Raw genomic sequence first — 18,972 nt, 5'->3', positions numbered from 1 at the left:
CTATGCAAGAAGTCAAATGAAATAAGTCAAGGAATCAATAGAACTGTTTATACAACTTGTTGAATACAAAACACTAGCTAGACGAACAAAGAGCAAAATAAACTCGTCAAAAACCATCAAACAAACAAAAAAAAAAGGCAAAGCAAGGCAAGGCATGGCAAGCCAAGTGCATGTGATGGTTCTGGATGTGGATGAGTATGTTAAGCTAGCTTTAAAAGGGTTGCCCCCTTACGAAGGCATTTATGGAAGCGTTTAGTTGAAGAACTTTTGATTGGAATCTTTGCTGCTATACACCATACCTATGCATATGCATGAAATGGGCACTGATGTGTTTGAGATGGTTGATGGTAGTTATTGAAGGGGCGGGGGAGGGGGAGGTACGGTTGCATGAGGGTGCTTTTGTATTTGGTGTTTTCTTTGTTTCATGTTTATTTTATGTGCGGGCGCTTTTCGTTTGCTTTTTTCTCTTGGTTTTGATTTAGATTGTCGAATGCAACCTTCACCTGATAACTGATGATGATGACGGTGATGGTGATGGCGATTATGGTTTAAACGATGAGAAAGATGGTGTGATATGTCAGAAAGGAATTATAAAGGACTTAAAGAAAAGATGGGTTCTGTCTTTTTTTTTTTTAATTTTGTTGGAATGTAAAAAAAATGTCGATTCAAACAAAATTAATGAGGCTGTTCGTAACAAAAAAAGAGGCTGGGATGCGACCCACACTGATAACTTCAAATCCAGTCTGTCGATTTGTATTGCTTAAGAGTTTTAAGGTTTTCGTGATTTGTTAAAAAAGTTGTCAGTTGAATAATTCTAAGAAATTACAAAATTAATAATAATATTTTGCATATGGTGAAATAGTTTGATTACAAAATCAATTTTTATTTGAAGTTAATACCTTCAATTTTTTTTCACGTGATATCGAGAACCGAACATCATTTTTACCAAATTTTCGTACTGTTTTTTGTAGATTTTATGAAAAAACGGACTGTTATCCAACAGTTAACAAAAATTCTTCGAAAGTCAAAAATAATATTTTATGTGAGATAAATTAAGTTTGAAAGCAATATTTTTAATTTTTGAAAAGACATTTGAGTCGAAAATCAATTTTTACGAACTTTTAGAAATGTTTTTTTTTTGTTTTTATTTTTTGTTAAAAAACTTTCTATTCGATTTTTCAAAAAAAAATTGATCTAATGTTCAAAACAATATTTCTTATAAGGTTAAATTTGATTTTAACCAAAATCTCAAAGTTTTGAAAAGTTATTTAAGTCGAAAACCAATTTTTAACTACTTTTGTTAGTTATTTTTTAGGTTTTTATTTTTTGTAAGGAAAACTGTCAATTCGATTTTTCTCAAAATTTTACTTACGTTATTTTTCGTTGCACAAAATTGTTTTGGAGATGAAATCATTTTTTATTCGTAAAATTTTCGAGGTGACAAATATTTTTGTTTCAGTTTTTTTGATTTATAAAGAACAAAAATCAGTGGATTTTTCCCAAAAATATATTTATTTTGGTATCACGGTGCAATATATCGTATACAATTTAATTCAAGTCTAGGTTGAACCAAATTGTTCAACCACCCACTCAATTTTCTTGAGAGCCCTTACTGCATCGTTCTGCATTATTATATGTATAATAAAAACTTATTTGAAGTCGATAACTCTCCTGGTTCTTAAGCAATGGACGACAAAGAAAACTTCGGGAACGTACGTACACACGCAGACATCTCTCTAAAAATCTTATATTTCGACTCTAGATACCTTGAAAAGTCGAGAAATAAAAAATTTTCAATTCGACAGATTGACTAATTTCAATAATTTTTTATGGAAAGTTAAAAATATAATTCATTTTTTGACAATAGTCGAAACCATTAAATTTTTATTTTTTGAAACCGTTGTTAAGTAACATTCTCCCAAGTTACGATACATTTAATGTTTTGCTTAATGAACGAGTGTGCTGAAAGTTAGAAACGTAATTTACAAAAACGTTGCACCAGTCTCGTTTTCGAAAAATTGAAGGCCCAATCACACCAACACAAAAAATGCGACTCTTAAAAATGCATCAGATGGTTTCCAACAGTGATATTGGATTTTGTCAGCCCTATATGAAGCTTAACGTACTTTCCAAGTTGAAAATGAGAATGATATAAATTCTATTGTTACGTGAATTGATGAAAGAGTCAAAAAGGCTACTGTAGCGCTTTTTACTTGTAAAAAGGCCATAGGATCAAAATGGGGCTTCTCCCCAAAAATAACCCACTGGCTATACACTTCGGTAATCAGGCCGATACTCATTTATGGAGCCGTCGTATGGTGGACCGCACTGGATAAGATGGTAAATCTAAATAAACTCATTAAAGTCCAGCGGTCAGCAGAAGTGCTGGAAGTGCTTTTAAACCTAACACCACTTGACATCTTCTCTAAAAAGGTGGCTGCCAACTCATGCGTAAGGCTTAGAGCCACCTCTCAATGGACCAGTAACAATACTGGACATACAACCATTCTAGACAATTTCAGATCTATCCCAGATCGCTTAGACTATACCACCCCAAAAATGGTATTTGGTAAAAGATTCCATGTGTCCATCCCTTCAAGATCCTCCTGGGAAGAAGAGGGACCCCTGGAAGACGATGCGGTACACTTCTACACTGACGGTTCAAAGACCGATCACGGAGTTGGAAGTGGTATCTTTTCAGAACAACTGAATCTCAGTCTATCCTATAGACTTCCCAATCAATGTAGTGTATTCCAGGCAGAAGTAATGGCGATTAAAGAAGCACTATCCTGGCTCAAAGAAAACGTTATGTCTTGTAAGGATATACGAATCTTCTCGGACAGCCAAGCCGCTCTTAAATCTCTCGCGTCTGTCTCCACAAACTCTCGAACAGTCCACGATTGTCAATCATCTCTGAAGGAGATGACGGAACAGTTTAACATTCACCTCATTTGGGTGCCGGGCCACAGAGACATTCCGGGAAATTGCAAAGCCGATGAGCTCGCCAAAAACGGAACACTTCTGCCTTATGTTAGACAAAAACATAACATAGGAACACCACTTGCTACATGCAAATATCTTCTCAAGCAATATGCTTTAGAAACAACAAATACTAGATGGTCACAAAGTACCACCTGCCTGGCAACCAAGCAAATATGGCCAAGTATTGACTTAAAACGGTCAAAAGGCTTGATATCACTAAGCAGACAAAGTATAAGCTCTACAATTGGAGTAATAACGGGACACTGCCTCATAGATAGACATGCTCTGAGGCTAGGGGTCTACACAAATGACTTCTGTAGAAGCTGCATGGACGAGGAGGAAGAGGAAACAGTCCAACACCTTCTATGTACATGTCCAGCACTCTCCATTAGAAGCAATTACTTTCTCGGTAATCCCTTCTTCGATAATACCAGTGAACTGGCAAATATTGACACAAAACGTCTCTCTAACTTTATTAAAAGCACAAAATGGTTTGTTTAAATTCATTACTCTCCCATGAGTAACCTCATTAGTGGTATCACAATGGACCCTTGAGGTCTACGTGTGTCAATGATATCTAGACAGCCACTCTAACCTAACCTACGTGAATTTTTAAAGCCTTAAGAGCTATGTATGTACGTCTTTGTTCAAAATACGGAATTAGATAGTTTGGGGTATGTAAAATGTAATTTCAAAAATCGCCAAATGTGTGTTTTTGTCAAAACAATTTTCAGTTGTACTTAGCCATGGCTCGGTTTGTGTTTTTGTCCAGGAAGCTTAAAATTCGCTTAAACTTTGCGAAATGTGACAATTTTAATGTGTAGGTAAATGACAAATGGCAACAGCTTCAAAAACTGTTAACAAACTGAATATGACCTTTTAAGCAAAATAGTTTTATGCAACGAAGTATAACGTTTTCGTCTTCTGGTAAAATTTTGAAAAATATCAAATTGACAAAAAATAAAAACCTAAAAACTGCTAAAAATTGGCAAAAAAATTGAATTTCGACTTCAATATCTTATTCAAAATGAAAGAGATTGGCTTCAAAGCAATTTCATTTTGTAAAAAATATTGCTTTCAAGAAATTCTACTAAAATTGGTAAAAATTGGTTTTCGACTAAAAACTGGTTAACAAAATCAGATTTCAAAATCGTTCAAAATGAAATGGCTTTCGACTCAAGTTTAAAAGAACAATGAAAAATATTGACTTCAAATTATTTATCTCACACAAAGTATTGTTATGAATATTTGATAAAGTTTTAAGCTTGACAAATCCACAGACGGAATGGGGAGTTATCAGTGCAAGTTGTGGGACTCTTTTTAACTTCCCGTAGGAAGTTATTGTAATGGGTCCGATTTGTCAAATTGAAAATTCAGACTTTTCTCGACGTTTCAAGGTCCGTACGTTCGCGACGTTCTTTTTGTCGTCCATAGCTCAAAAATCAGAAGAGATATGGACTTCAAATTAATTTTGTAATACAGACAATAATGAAGAAAGATGCAGAAAGGGCTCTCAAAAAAATTGCGTGCGTGGTTTTTTTAGCATACAAAATAAATAAATTAGGTGGCGCAACAGTCCATGAAGAACCAGGGCCTAGTGACTCACAACTCTCAACCATTTCTGTGTATGAGAAATGTTGTCAGAGATGGAAGGGACCTGCATTTATTATGCCGAATCCGAATGGCTAATTTGAGAAAGCACATTTTCATGACAAGAATTACTTTTGGAGGATTTGTCAATTCCTCGCAAGAAGCAGTACCCGTAAAAGAAATTAGGTGGCACAGGCAGGGATTGAACCCAAGACCATTTGCATGACAGTCCAACGCACTAACCATCACGTTACGGGTACTACTGTTTTTTTCACCATAGCAGTTTGAAACAAATTTGAAAATTTTGGTTAACCTTAAATATCTTACAAACCCAAAACGCTAGAGACTTAAACTAAAGTTTATATAATTAAAAATATTGTAACGTGATACCAAACTAGTATATTTTTTGAAAAAAAAATCCAATTAACGTTTTCTTTTATAAATCAAAAAAAAAAAATTTGTCACCTCGAAAATTTTACGAATACAAAATGACTTTATCTCCAAAACAATTTTGTGCAACGAAAAATAATGTTTTCAACATCTGGTAAAATTTTGAGAAAAATCGTTCAGACAGTTCTTTTTATAAAAAATAAAAACAAAAAAAAAACATTACTCAAAGTTGGTAAAAATTGATTTATGATTCAAATATCTTTTCAAAAACTTGGGATATATATGTTTCAAACTTATTTTATCTTTTAAGAAATATTGTTTTTAACATTCTGAAAAATTTTGAGAAAAATCGAATTGACAGTTTTTTACAAAAAATAAAAGCTAAAAAGAAAATTTAACAAAAGTTGGTAAAATTGATTTTCGAATCAAATATCTTTTTAAAACTTAAAGATTATGGTTTCCAGCTAATTTTATCTTGTAAGAAATATTGTTTTCAACATTCGGTACTGTTTTGAGAAAAATCAAATTGACAGTTTTTTTATTAAAAAAAACCTAGAAAAACATTACTCAAAGTTGGTAAAAATTTACTAACGACTCAAATTGCTTTTAAAAATTAAAAATATTGTCTTCAAACTCTTTTTATTTCACAGAAAATATTGTTTTCGATATTCAGTTATTTTTTGTATAAAATTCATACAAAAATAAAATCCACAAAAAATAGTACCCAAATTTTTTCGGTTCTTGATATCTCTCAAATTAAATTCATTCTACTAAAATTATTATAAATTTTTTTTTACTAAAAATCTATTTACAAAACTAGATTTTCGAACTGAACTATTTCTTTATATGAAAAATATTGTTTGTAATTTTAAAATTTTTGAGAATAATTCAACAAACAACTTTTTTAACCCAGCACGAAAACCTAAAATTTTTTAAGTAAGACAAATCGACAGACGTGATGGGAAGTTATCAGTGTGGGCCGCATCGCAGCCTCTTTTATTATTTTGAATTTGAAACCTGTTTGAAACCATATTGTCCAAGCTAAATAAGCCAAACCAACACATTGAGTACGAATATTCACCAACTTCTTAGTATACGTTATTACCCACTAAAATTTTCTTGTACAAATTTGGTTTCCATTATTCAGTCAAACAGCACACTGAGTGACGAGGTTACTTTATCTTTTGAAGACGGCTTCGTAAAAAAGCAAAATATTTGATAGACACTCTAAATTTTGAAAAACCCAATGAATCCAGAAAATGTATTGTTTGATGATAATTGGTATGGCGATGGTGTCATCATTTGTCCATACTCCTTTCAGGCCATCAGCCATCACTCAACACTTTCAATAGAGAGAACCTTTTTAAGATAATAATTGTTAAAAACCTTGGCCTAAATTAAATCAATCGAACAAAAATGACATTTGGTAGCAATGGGCCGTTTTCAGTGTCCATACCAATAATTCCTAAATCATTTCTTCCCTTGAAGCCAATATAATCAATATGTTTGGTAAAATGCTTAAACTTTTCTTCATTTAAAAAGTTTGTTTTACATCCTCAGTTTAATATCATCAAACTTTTGTGAGAAAAGCCAATGTGTACATCAATATCCCCCCCGATTTTTATGTCATCAAAAATACTTGAAAAAGTGGCAGCCATTTTTAATTGATGTTGTATTCAAAAAACTGTGGTCTAAATGGGGTCAAATCAATAAATGTACACCTGACATACAGAATTGATGATGCATAAAGTCCTAACCATTTCAATTAAAATGTAATACGTATCTCTTAATCCTTAATAATATCAAATGTAACCTAAAACTTTTTTGTACTTAAAATAATCCTTAGCTTTTTTTCCTCTCAAATGAAATCAAGAACAAATCCAATCAAAAACCATCACTAAGGTACCTTGTAAAATTGATTTTGGTCTTGGACGTTTGTGTCTCTTCATAATATCACATTTCTGTAGTCGATAATAACTTCTTAAGGATTTAAACTTTTTTTTCCAAAACCACACAGTTGTAAGCAGAACTGAGGGAAAAAGGAGAAAAATAACTTAATTCCCTCAAGAATTCCACAAGTTCAACTCTGGGACATGGACAATAGACACGACAGAAAACATTGAAAATTCCTTATTAAATGTTTGCATATTCCAGTGCCATGTATTCAGGATGCCTTACCTCTATACATGAATGAGAATAGGAATGAATGACAAATAGGATATACGAAGGATATTCGTGTGAGCTCTTATGGTGAATAATGAATTTAAAATTGTCTTTGGAGAATTTCAAAACTTTTCATGCATGATGCTAGGTTAGGTATTATGTGAATGTAGTAGGTACATGTTATCAAAAGTGGGTCACTTAATTCTAACACTCTTCCCAAAAAAAGAAAGTATTTTCGAAAATCTTTTGTCTCAGAACACCACTTAGCTATGTACGAGTATGTGTGTATGTATATGCAAACTTTATTGAGTAAATCTTAAATAAAAGTTTTTATAGTAATTTAAATATGAATTTTAAACTTTTGTTAACAAAAGATATAATTTATGTCTTCTCTGATAATAATCCGAAGTGTTATGAACTTTCTACAAACAGCCCATCCTCAAATACTTGCATGTCGACTTATTTATAATAAATGAATTTGATTTTGGGTGAAACTTCCAAACCTAAGGAACCTTGAGTTAATATTCAAAGAAAAAAAAAATGTGTCGTTTAGAATTTCAGCTACCGAATGAGCGAGAGTCTTTTCAAGACATTTTACCTCATTCCCAAATTGAAGTCTTTAAATATCTTACTTACTTACTTAAGGTGGCGCTACAGTCCGGGGCGGACCTGGGCCTCAACCAACATGCGTCTCCAGCCAGCTCGGTCCCTATCTAGCTGTCTCCAGTTTCGCACGCCAAGTTGGTTGAGGTCCTCTCCCACCTGCGTGCGCCACCTGAGTCGCGGTCTTCCTCTACTGCGCCGTTCCTCTCGATTGGATTCGAACACCTTCCGGGTTGGAGCGTTGATGTCCATCCGCTCGACATGACCTAGCCATCTAAGCCGGTGGACTTTAATTCTGCTAAATAGGTCAGTGTCGCTGTACAGCCCGTACAGTTCGTCGTTATATCTTCTCCTCCATTCTCCATCTATGCGTTCGGGACCAAAAATCAACCGAAGAATTTTTCTCTCGAAGCATCCTTAGACGTTCTCATCTTTCTTTGACAGGGTTCAGGCCTCAGTGCCATAAATGAGAACCGGGATGATGAGTGTCTTATAGATTGTGATTTTAGATGCTCGAGAGAGGACTTTACTTCTCAATTGCCTTCTAAGTCCAGAGAAGCAGCGATTTGCAAGAGTTATTCTTCGTTTGATTTCAGCGCTAGTGTCGTTGTCTGCATTAATAGCGGACAAAGTCCTTAACTACCTCAAAGTTATAGCTGTTCATGGTGATGTTTTGTCCAAGACGTCGAGTTCAGTGTCCTTTTTTGATGAGAGCATATAATTGGTCTTGCCCTCATTGACCACTAAACCCATCTTCTTCGCTTCCGTCGCAATGCTCAAAAACGCTCCACTTACATCACGCTTTGATCTTCCAATTATGTCAATATCATCTGCGTATCCGAGTAATTGGATGGACCTTTGGAAGATTGTGCATCTAGTGTTGACGGTTGAGTTTTGCACAATTCTTTCCAGAACGATGTTGAAGAAGTCGCATGACAGTGCATCGCCTTGTCTAAAACCTTTTTTGACATCAAATGCATCGGTAAGATCATTTCCGACCTTGATAGAGCAGCGTGCATTATCTATCGCCATTCTGCACAAACGGATAAGTTTGACAGGGATGCCAAAACTAGACATTGCTCGGTAGAGCTCTTCCCTATAGATGCTGTCATACGCAGCTTTAAAATCGATAAGGAGATGTTGGGTATCGATTTGAAGCTCCTGGGTTTTATCCAAGATCTGCCGTAGTGTGAATATTTGGTCGATAGTGGACTTTCCTGGTCTGAAGCCACACTGATAAGGACCAATCAGGTTGTTGACGAATGGCTTCAGACGTTCACATAATACGGCAGAGAGGATCTTATACGCAATGTTAAGGAGACTGATGCCTCTGTAGTTGGCGCAGTTTAGAGGGTCTCCTTTCTTATGTATCGGGCACACTATGCTGAGATTCCACTCATCGGGCATGCTTTCTTCCGACCATATTTTGCAGATGAGTTGGTGCATGCTCCGTACCAAGTCATCGCCTGCTGCTTTGAATAGTTCGGCACCGATGCCGTCAGCTCCAGCAGCTTTGTTTGACTTAAGTTTAGATATAGCTATCTTCACTTCGTCAAGGTCGGGTAGGCGGAATTGTTGATCTGCGTCGACGAGGTTGAGTGGTTCTATCTCCCTTACAGCGGAATTCGGTTCGTCATCGCCGTTATATAATTTGGAGAAGTGGCTTTAAAAATCTATCTCTCTATAAACCATTGATTTTCTTGTACGAAAAATTCGATGGTGTTTTCTGTTTAAGGTTTATGGCGCGTAACAAAAAGTAAAAACATGGGACCAAGGGTACAACCTTGTGGTAAACCATCACTTATTATAAATACAAAAAACTTTCTAAGACTATGTCATTTATTTTGAGTAATTTAAGACTTAGGCAAAAATAAAAATAAAATAAATTGGAAAGTGCACAAGCTTTTGTAACTAGTTCATTGAAGCCATGAATAGTCGAATAAATTGGGATAGAGGAAAAAAGGAAAACCCTTGATGTTAAACAATGACCCGGAGTATTTAATTTAAAAAGGAATTGTTTAGGCGAACAATCAATATGACCAGTTAAAAAATCACAAGCAAAAGATCTTAAAAGTCTACGAGCTTCATACGAGGGCAAGACTACGCTGCATTAAAGTTGTTGAATTGAAACCTCGTAAATTGTTTTTGAACACTTTCTATTCAATTTTGCGAATTTTTATAGTATGGAGTCCAAACCACACAACAGTATTCCAAAATAGGTGTAACTAACAAAAAGACATTTAAATGTGAAAGGACATTGAAGTTGATAGAATTTCTTATCAAAAGTTAAACGAATACAGTTGCCTTTAGAGACAAAGCAGTCTACTTGCATTCTAAAATCTAATGTTGGGAAAAGATAATCTTAATTGATATTAAACTACATTTTGATATATTTAAAGATACGTCATTCAAGTTATATCATTTAAGCAGATGTAAATCATTAATAAATAACAAAAACAGAAGGGGACCAAGATGACTGCCTTGGGGAACCTCTGAGTTGAAAATGTTTGAAAGCATCGATTTTGAACACGATTGGTTAGATCAACCAGTTCAATATTTGATCATGAAAACCTAAGGATTCAAGATTTTCTCACAGTAATTTTTGATTACTTACTTACTTAAGGTGGAGCTACAGTCCTATGTGAACTAAGGCCTCGCCCAACAAACTTTCCCATCTAACTTCGTATCTAACTAGATGTCTCCAGTTTCGAGCTACAATTTGGGTGAGGTCACTTTCCACTTGTGCGCGCTTCCTGATCCACGGTCTTCCTCTACTGAGCTATTCTGTGGGTGGAGATTAGAAGACTTTCCAGCCGCAGGATTATCTTAAAAGGGCTTTGCTTCAATTGCTTTCTTAGCCCAAATAAACAGCGGTTAGCAAGAGTTTTTCTTCATTTGACCTTAACGTTGATGTTGTTTTCTGCATTCATAGCGGACCCTAGGTAGGCGAACTTAACTACCTTAAAGTTACATCAGTCAATGGTGACGTTTTGACCGAGACAATGGTTTTGTAATTCTTTTCTCGACGACAGCATGTACTAAGTTTTACCCTCATTGACCGTTAAACCCATTTTTTCAGCCTCTGCTTCAATGCTTACAAAAGTCCAATTGACATCGAGCTAAATTCTTCCAATTATGTTAATGCTAGTAATTTTCCAGACTTTTGAAAGATAGTGCTTCTAGTATTGACGTGGAAGCTCTGCACTATTCTTTCAAGGTTTATGTTCAAAAAATTGCATAGCACCACATCAAATTGTCTAAAGCGTTTTTTGACATCGAAAGGTTTTGTTAAGTTGTTTCCAACCTTTATGGAGCAGCGTGAATTCTCCTTGGTCATTCTGCACAAACCGACAAGTTTGGCAGGGATGCCAAAACTAGACATGGCTCTATACAGCTCCATGTGGTAGATGCTGTCATATGCGGCCTTGAAATCGATGAAATATGGTGGGTGTCGATTTGGTGTTCTTGAGTTTTTTCCAGGATCTGGCATAGTTTTAACATTAGGTCGAATGTAGACTTTGCTGGTTTGAAATCACACTGATAACGACAAATCAGGTTTTTGACGATGGGCTTTAGAAGTTTAAGTATTACGGCAGAGAAGATTTTGTAAGCGATGTTAAGTAGACTGATGCGTCTTTAGTTGGTGCAGTTTAAAGTGTCTCCTTTTTTTCAGTATTTTATGATTTACTCTATCAAATGCCTTGGAAAAGTCCGATATGTTACATCGACCCTATTTTCTTTTTTAATAGTATAAACACAGGAGTTAATAACTTTTTTTGTACTTACATATTTTCCTCTTTGACGAGGTAAATTTTATTCTCTAGATATTATTTACAAATTTAAAGCATCTTCAGCAAGATTTGTCTTGATTTAAATTTGAAGCGTTTGGGTCATTTTTTTAATAGGATAAAAATCATTTTGTCAACATTTTTTGAAAGTGCAAGAAAATTAGGCGAAATATCCTTGAAGCAGTAAAATTCTTAAGAGCAATTATAAGTCTTTATTGCATCTCCTGGTCTAATAGTACCCTAGACTTATTTAGAAACATTTTTTTAAAAATTCACCAGCAAACACGCTTTTAAAAAAAGGCTTAAAAGATTGTACTCGAGTATTTTATAAATACGAAAATAAAAAGTCAAATTTAATGGGGAGAGAAAATGTATTTTTAGCTAAAAATTAATATATCAAAACTATTTGCGTGTAGACCCTAATTAGTGTGAAAGTCCTGTATGTATACATACAGTTATTATAATTTGAACAAATAACGGGCGAATTCCTAAGCAAATAAGCAAATTTGTCAAATAGACACCAAACAACAACGAATATTTTAGGTTTATTAATCTGTTTTCCTATTCCCATTAACAGGGTGTTTATTTATTTATTTTTTAATAAAGGTTCAACTTGACTTTTAACCAATAAACTTGGAATAGTTAAATGTTTCTGACTTTCGAAAATACTTACTTTCTTTTGTTGGCGCTACAGCGCATTGTGCTCCTGGGCCTCAAGTAATAACTTTCGCTAGCTTACTCGATCTCTGGCTTGCTGCCTCCAGTTTCGAATAACAAGTTGACGTGCGTCGGCCTCAACTTGATCACTTCACCGGAGATGAGGCCTCCCTTTGCTTCTTGGTCCCTCAGGCTTCGCGTTGAATACCCTACGGGCTGGAGCTTCGATGTTCATTCGCTCGACATGCCCTAGCCATCTAAATCGTTGAACACGTAGTTCGTATAGTTCGTGATTGTAGCTTCTGCGCCAGATTTTATTTTGCCTGTCGACACAAACCGGTCTATATATTATACGTAGAACCATCCTCTCGAAGATATCAAGAGATCCTTCATCCTGCCTGGGAGAGGGTCCATGCTTCTGCATCATACAGAAGGACTGAGATGATTAAAGTTTTGTACAGTGTCTCTTTGATACTTCGCGATAGGGACTTATTTCTCAACTGCTTATTTATGCCAAAGAAACAGCGATTAGCTAGGGTAATTCTGCGTTTGATCTCCGCGCTAATATCATTTGCAGAATTACCAGCAGTGCCCAGATAAACAAATCATCATCATTAAGCAGCTGGTTGAAATGATCTCTCCAGATTTTTAGCACTGACTGCGTCTCGACTACGGTATTCCCCTCTTTATCTTTGCAGGCTCCAGGGAAGCTAGTGAATCCCGTTGTTTTCTTTTCGACTCTTCTATAAAAGCACCTGTTTGCTGTAAAAATATCCATGGATCTCCTCGACTTCACGCTGCTCTTGTGCTTTTTTCTTTTTTCTGAGCAAGCAGTTCTCATCCCTTCTCTTGTCAACGTAGAGCTGGCGGGAAGATCGTGTGCTCCTTTGTTGCCACAATCTGTATGCTTCCGTTTTGGCTTTGTTTGCCTGAACACATTCAAAGTCAAACCAGGGGTTCCTTGGTGGCGGCTGTGAGAAACCTAGCACCTCTTCTACAGCATTCCTAATGGATTGTTTGCGAAACTGCCATTGGGTCTCTGGGCACATCTCTTCCGTTGTAGGGTTTGTTATAAGATCTAGGAATAGTCGGCCGTCAAAGGCGTTGGCAGTATCCTCCTGCTGCAGTCTTCCAACGTTGAAACTTCTCCTCGAGGCTGTTGTTCGCCTAAGAGCTTCCAACTAGGTAGTCGTCGGAATCTATGTTGGGTGATCTGTACGTACAAACGCCAAGTATGCTAGAGGAGTGACTTCTGTCAATAGCATCATGATCGATTTGGTTGCATGTTCGGTTGCATGTTCGATCATCGGGCGACCGTCAAGTACCTTTCTGGATATCTGGGCGTGGGAATCTGGTGCTTCTCAGCACTATGTTTTTCTCGGCTAGTCGATGAGCTTGAGTCCGTTTCCAGATGTGTTATCGTGTAGGTTTTGTCTTCCGATTGACCTACCAAAGATGCCTTCTTTACCAATTTTGGCGTTAAAATCTCCCAGGAGAATTTAAACATCATTTTTGGGCCATTGCTCATATGTTTTGGCAAGGAGCTCGTAGAATTCTTCTTTGGTATTGTCATCCTTTTCTTCTGTCGGGGCATGCGCGCTGATAAAGGTCAGGTGGTGTATTTTGGCCTTAATGCGGATTGTCGTCACTCTTTCGCTTACCTCCCGAAAGCTTAAAACTCTTTGCCTTAGTTTCCCTCTGATTGCAAAACCACATCCAAATAAGGGCTTAATCCTATCGAGTAGACACTTCCCATAGTAGAAATCACAGCCTTCAATTTTCCAACTGCCTGGATCATTCCATCGCATCTCCTAGAGCTATCACATCAGCTTTGATTTCGGCGAGGGCATCAGGAAGCTGCTTTGCTTTTCGTGGTCGGTTGAGTGTATGCAAATGTTTTTCGTTTGGAGAGGGGGGGGGGGTGGTGTTTCAACATTATCAGTCCATTCATACGAGGCACCACTAGGAGGTGACGATATGATTTTGCACCACCAACTTTCAAAAATGGAAGCAGTTAAATGGTTAATGGTTAAAAGTTTCTGACTTTCGAAAATGGAAGCAATGGTAGAGTTTTCCTTCATTATTTGTGTTTGACTTATTTGAGATCTTTAACAAAGAAATGCATTGACCAAAGAAAAATAACGACAGTCTGCTAGGTTTTTCTTAATGATTTCAATGAATTCTAAAAAAGAAATCATCATCATTTATATTATTTGATTAGAAAGTCTCTATTTTCCGGCTCTCACACTAAAATAATTTTTGCAAATGAGGTGTTTAAAGAAAAAGCATTTTCTTTAGACTATGCGAATTGTTTTTTTATAAATCTAAATCTATAGTTTGTAAAAAACTCAACTTTTTATTTTAATAAAAACATGAAATACTGGGAAACCTACCTACTGAAAGAAATGGTTTGTGTATTTGAACCAACTTATCAAATGCACAAACCATTTATTTCGAAAAGTCAATTTCCCGGTATTTCCCATTTTTTGGGACGAGTTATTCCTTATGATAGGAACTGTCTTAGGACTAGGTTATCAACTGTGTGGAATGTTCTTGTGGGCTGTGTAAATAGAGTCCCTCTAGTCATTTTGGAAACAAAAACTCATCCCAAGAAAAATGTATCGAACAACAATGTTTACTCAAAATAATCTTAAATGTTTCGTCAATGTCGATGGAGGCAGATTTGTCCCAAACTTGTCTTAGAACTACCCTATGGGTATTTTTTATATTAGAGCAATCAGGATGAAAAATAAAGTTCGTAATGATAAGAAAATATAAAATGTATATAGGCATATTAGGATGGTAAAACTAGGTAGGGAGTTACCAATTAAATTTTAAGATTTAGGACTATTTTAATGAAGGTGGAATGTGGTAGGTATGTTTACCTGAAGGCAGTATTAAGTTCAGGGTGGAAACATTGAATTGAATTGTTTGGTGTTTACATACCAAGGATTCTTTTTCGTTCAAACATTAAAAACGTTTCTGCTTACTTTATAATAGTCAAGAAATACTGTGAGTAGTGTGGCTAAAAATAAAGAATCTCATTAAAAGTGGCATCAAAGAAGTACGTGTATTATGAGCATAGAACTATCTTGTAAATTCTCTCTAAAGGACTCGAGTGTTATATTTTTGGGATTTTGGGAAAGGTTGTATTTATTGCAGCCAAATCCGGTGTAAATCAATTCTTGCGACTTCGAATGGTTGGTAGGTAGAGATCTAATTAGCGCTGGAATGCACCGTTTTGATACCAAAAACTAAAAACAATTTATAAAGAAGCTTCATAGCGATTATGTTAGAGCCATTTTGTCGCATTGAGAAAAAAGATAAGGTCTCTAATCTTTGTCTCAGATAGCTCATCAAATTCGTGAAAGAATGCTTTTCCAAAGTATTTCATTCTATTGTTTGCCAAAACAGGACATTTGCAGAGGAAATGGATTATCGTTTCACTTTCTCTTTGGTCACTTTTGCTACGGCAAAAGGTGTTGTGAGAGATACCCAACATACCTGCGTGAACTCATATAGGCCAATGTCCGGTACAAACTGCAACATTCCTGGCTATGTCTTGCCTTGGCCTGCATAGAAGATCGTTTGTATGGGTTTTCCACGTTCGGTTTGATTCAGTTTGGCAGATAGAAAAGATTTTACCCTTCATAGCACCAAGAGGAATGTTAACCATTTCTGCAAGTGAGCTATGAAGGGCCGTTCCTTGCCTGGCTAGCTCGTCAGCCCGTTCATTTTCCACGATACCATCATGGCCCGGAACCCAGATCAGGGTGACAACAAGGTTAATATTCAGGCTCACAAGCTCATCGCGACATTACTCGACCAATTTAGATGAGAATGTGGACCAGTTAATGGCTTTGACAGCTGCCTGACAGTCTGTGAAGATAGCCGCATTTCGGTTTTGGTTTGGGCTTTGTTTAGGTATCTTACATGCCTCCCTTATTGCCAGCAGTTCAGCGTGAAAAACGCTACCAAAGGCAGGAAGCCTAAAGGATTTAGCTACATTTAGGGGCTCAGAAAAGATCCCTGAACCAACTCCGCACTCCATCTTTGAGCCGTCAGTAAAAATGGTTGTGTCGAAACCTATCGACACGATGTCATCGTTCCAATCTTCTCTGGATGGGAAATAACCTTAAAACCCTTACTAAGGCTCAAAGTAGAAGTGCAGTAATCAGTGTCTACGAGATAATATCTGAGGGAATCAATTTCCATAAGGTTTTTAATAAACAGCTGTTTGATTCCTACGGCCTAATAGCGCTGCTTTTCCCCATTTAAAAAGCCCCTCTAGAAACAAATAAAATGAGCTTTCATACGCTGCAGTTTTAAGTTTACTCCTGAGGAATGATTTTAAAGTGAATATAAAAAGCTTAGTGCGTTATAAGTTGCAAAAATAAATGGTTTTTGAACATTGGGAGAAGATATTGTTGAAAAGACGGAGCCTTATGGTGTTTATTCTCTGTTCATCATGAACCTATTAATTTTCACAAACAAATCTAAGGACTTTCTAATAGACCGATAGAAAATGAATCTGACATATCTAACGTTTTTACTAAGGTTTTACGAATTCATTAAAGTCTGTTTAATACCATAATTTAAGGCAATTGTAACTTATTTTTTAAGTCGTTTTTTTTGTTGGGGTCTAATAAAATTTTAATGTTTTAAAAAAGCCACAAAGGTCTAAGTTTTATATCGTAAAAATTTTATTTTTAATTTAGTTTCCTATTGCTCTTGAAAAATATGAAAAAAATGAACACTCTGTTTTTGAGCTTCTACTGTCAAAAACAAACAAATTTCGTTTCAGAACTTTAACGTAGCAAAATATAATGAAAAATTAAGGTCATCATAAGTATTTTATAAAGTTACCCTGTAGAATACATGTTAAAATTTATTTTTGGCACTAATTATGGAGAACAAAAAGGCTGATAGCTTTGGATTTTACAGACTATACTTAGATATGGTCATAAATTATGTTTACTCGTATGTATGTCAATTCACAGTGCTGTGCGCGAAAAAAATACAAGCTGACTGTAATATTGGTTGCTACTTATATTTTTAGCCTAGGTAACAGTTGCCAGGCGCCATCTGACATTTTCAACGGAAGGTTTGACATTTTTAACCATAAATTTCTAAAGAACATGTTTCATTTGAGTGTGGTTTGTGTTGTTGACAGTAACTTGAAAAATTCATCTCGGGCAAAAAATCGCACTTCGTGCGATTGTTTTTCATAACTTTCGACGTGGATTATCAAGCGATGAACTTAATTCTTTCTATAGCGATAAAGCACCATCTTATAGCACTGTAAACTGTTAACTGGAATAACGAATTCAATCATGGTCTGCGTTCGTTCCACGACGAATTCCGTGAAGGTCGTCCAAATTCGGTTGTTGTTCCACAAAATATCGATCCTGTGCATGAACTGATAAAGCAAGATCGACATGTTATATATCGTGAGATAGAGGCATCTTTGGGCTTTAGTATGACAAGCATCAAAAAGACATTACATGAACATTTGGTCGTGAAAAAGGTTTGTTCGCGTTAGATTTCGCATAATCTGACAAACGCTCAAAAGAATGGTCGTGTCCATTGGTTCAAGAAAATGGTGAACAAATACGGTAAAGATGCATCAAAGCCTGTGTACAATATCTACACAGGTGACGAATCATGGATCCATGCGTATGAGCTCGAAACAAAGCAGCAATCGACTGTAAGGGTCCTCCAAGATGTGCCAAATCCAACAAAAGTTGTTCGTGGAAGAATTACATCGAAGCAAATGGTTTTATTTCTTTTTCTTTGGCATTACCAGTCACGTGGCGACGTAGAGTTAGAGCAACTCAAGACAGTAAATTCTGAATGGTATACGACCATTTGTTTGCCAGAACATTTCTCTCACACATCGGCTGAAACAAAGGATTTTTTGACCAGCCAAAACATCGCATTAATGGGTTAACTACAGTACAGTTCTGATTTGGCACCCAATGACTTCTTTTTATTCCCACAGTTTGTCTACCCTTAAAGAAGCCGTTGATGCATTCAAAAACTATGTTTTAGAGGTACCTCAATCGGAGTGGAAAAAATGCTACGAAAATTGGTTCAAATAGCTCTTCATGCCGAGGATATGGAAGGACCACTTCCGCAGACTGTATAACGGTGACGAAGAACTGAATTCCGCTGTCAGGCAGGATGATCCATTTAATATAGACGACGAAAGCCAACAATCCCGTCCTCCAGACTTAGACGAAGTAAAGATTGCCATATCTAAGTTGAAGTCTAATAAAGCCGCTGGAGCGGATGGCTTGAATGCCGGACTCTTTAAAGCAACTGGAGATAAGTTGGTTAGGAGCATGCACCAACTTATCTGTAAGATGTGGTCGGAAGAAAACATGCCCGATGAATGGAACCTCAGTATTGTTTGCCCGATCCTGAAAAAAGGAGACCTTCTAAACTGCACCAACTATAGAAGAATTAGTCTACTTAACATCGCCTATAAAATCTTCTCTACCGTAATATGTGAACGTCTAAAGCCCATCGTCAACAACCTGATAGGTCCTTATCAGTGTGGTTTTAAACCAGGAAAGTCCACAGTCGATCAAATATTCACATTACGTCAGATCCTGGAAAAAAACCTAAAAATATCAAATCGACACCCACCATCTTTTCATCGATTTCAAGGCTGCATATGACAGCATCTACAGGGACGAGCTGTATAAAACCATGTCTAGTTTTGGCATCCCTGCCAAACTCGTCCGTTTATGCAGGATGACCATGGAGAATTCACGCTGCTCCATAAAGGTTGGAA

The 18,972-nt window shown here is 36.3% G+C and overlaps 1 protein-coding gene across 7 annotated transcripts in view; it reads left to right on the top strand.

Annotated features, from left to right (window-relative positions):
* LOC129944275 (band 7 protein AGAP004871) overlaps window positions 1-18,972 on the top strand; it is a 165,995-nt gene that overhangs the window by 52,053 nt on the left and 94,970 nt on the right. The window lies entirely within an intron of this gene.

Source organism: Eupeodes corollae, chromosome 2, assembly GCF_945859685.1.
Source record: "Eupeodes corollae chromosome 2, idEupCoro1.1, whole genome shotgun sequence".
In the NCBI taxonomy this organism is placed as follows: Eukaryota; Metazoa; Arthropoda; class Insecta; order Diptera; family Syrphidae; genus Eupeodes; species Eupeodes corollae.
The sequence above is the reverse complement of the archived record's forward strand: the minus strand, read 5'-3'. Positions and strand labels throughout refer to the sequence as shown.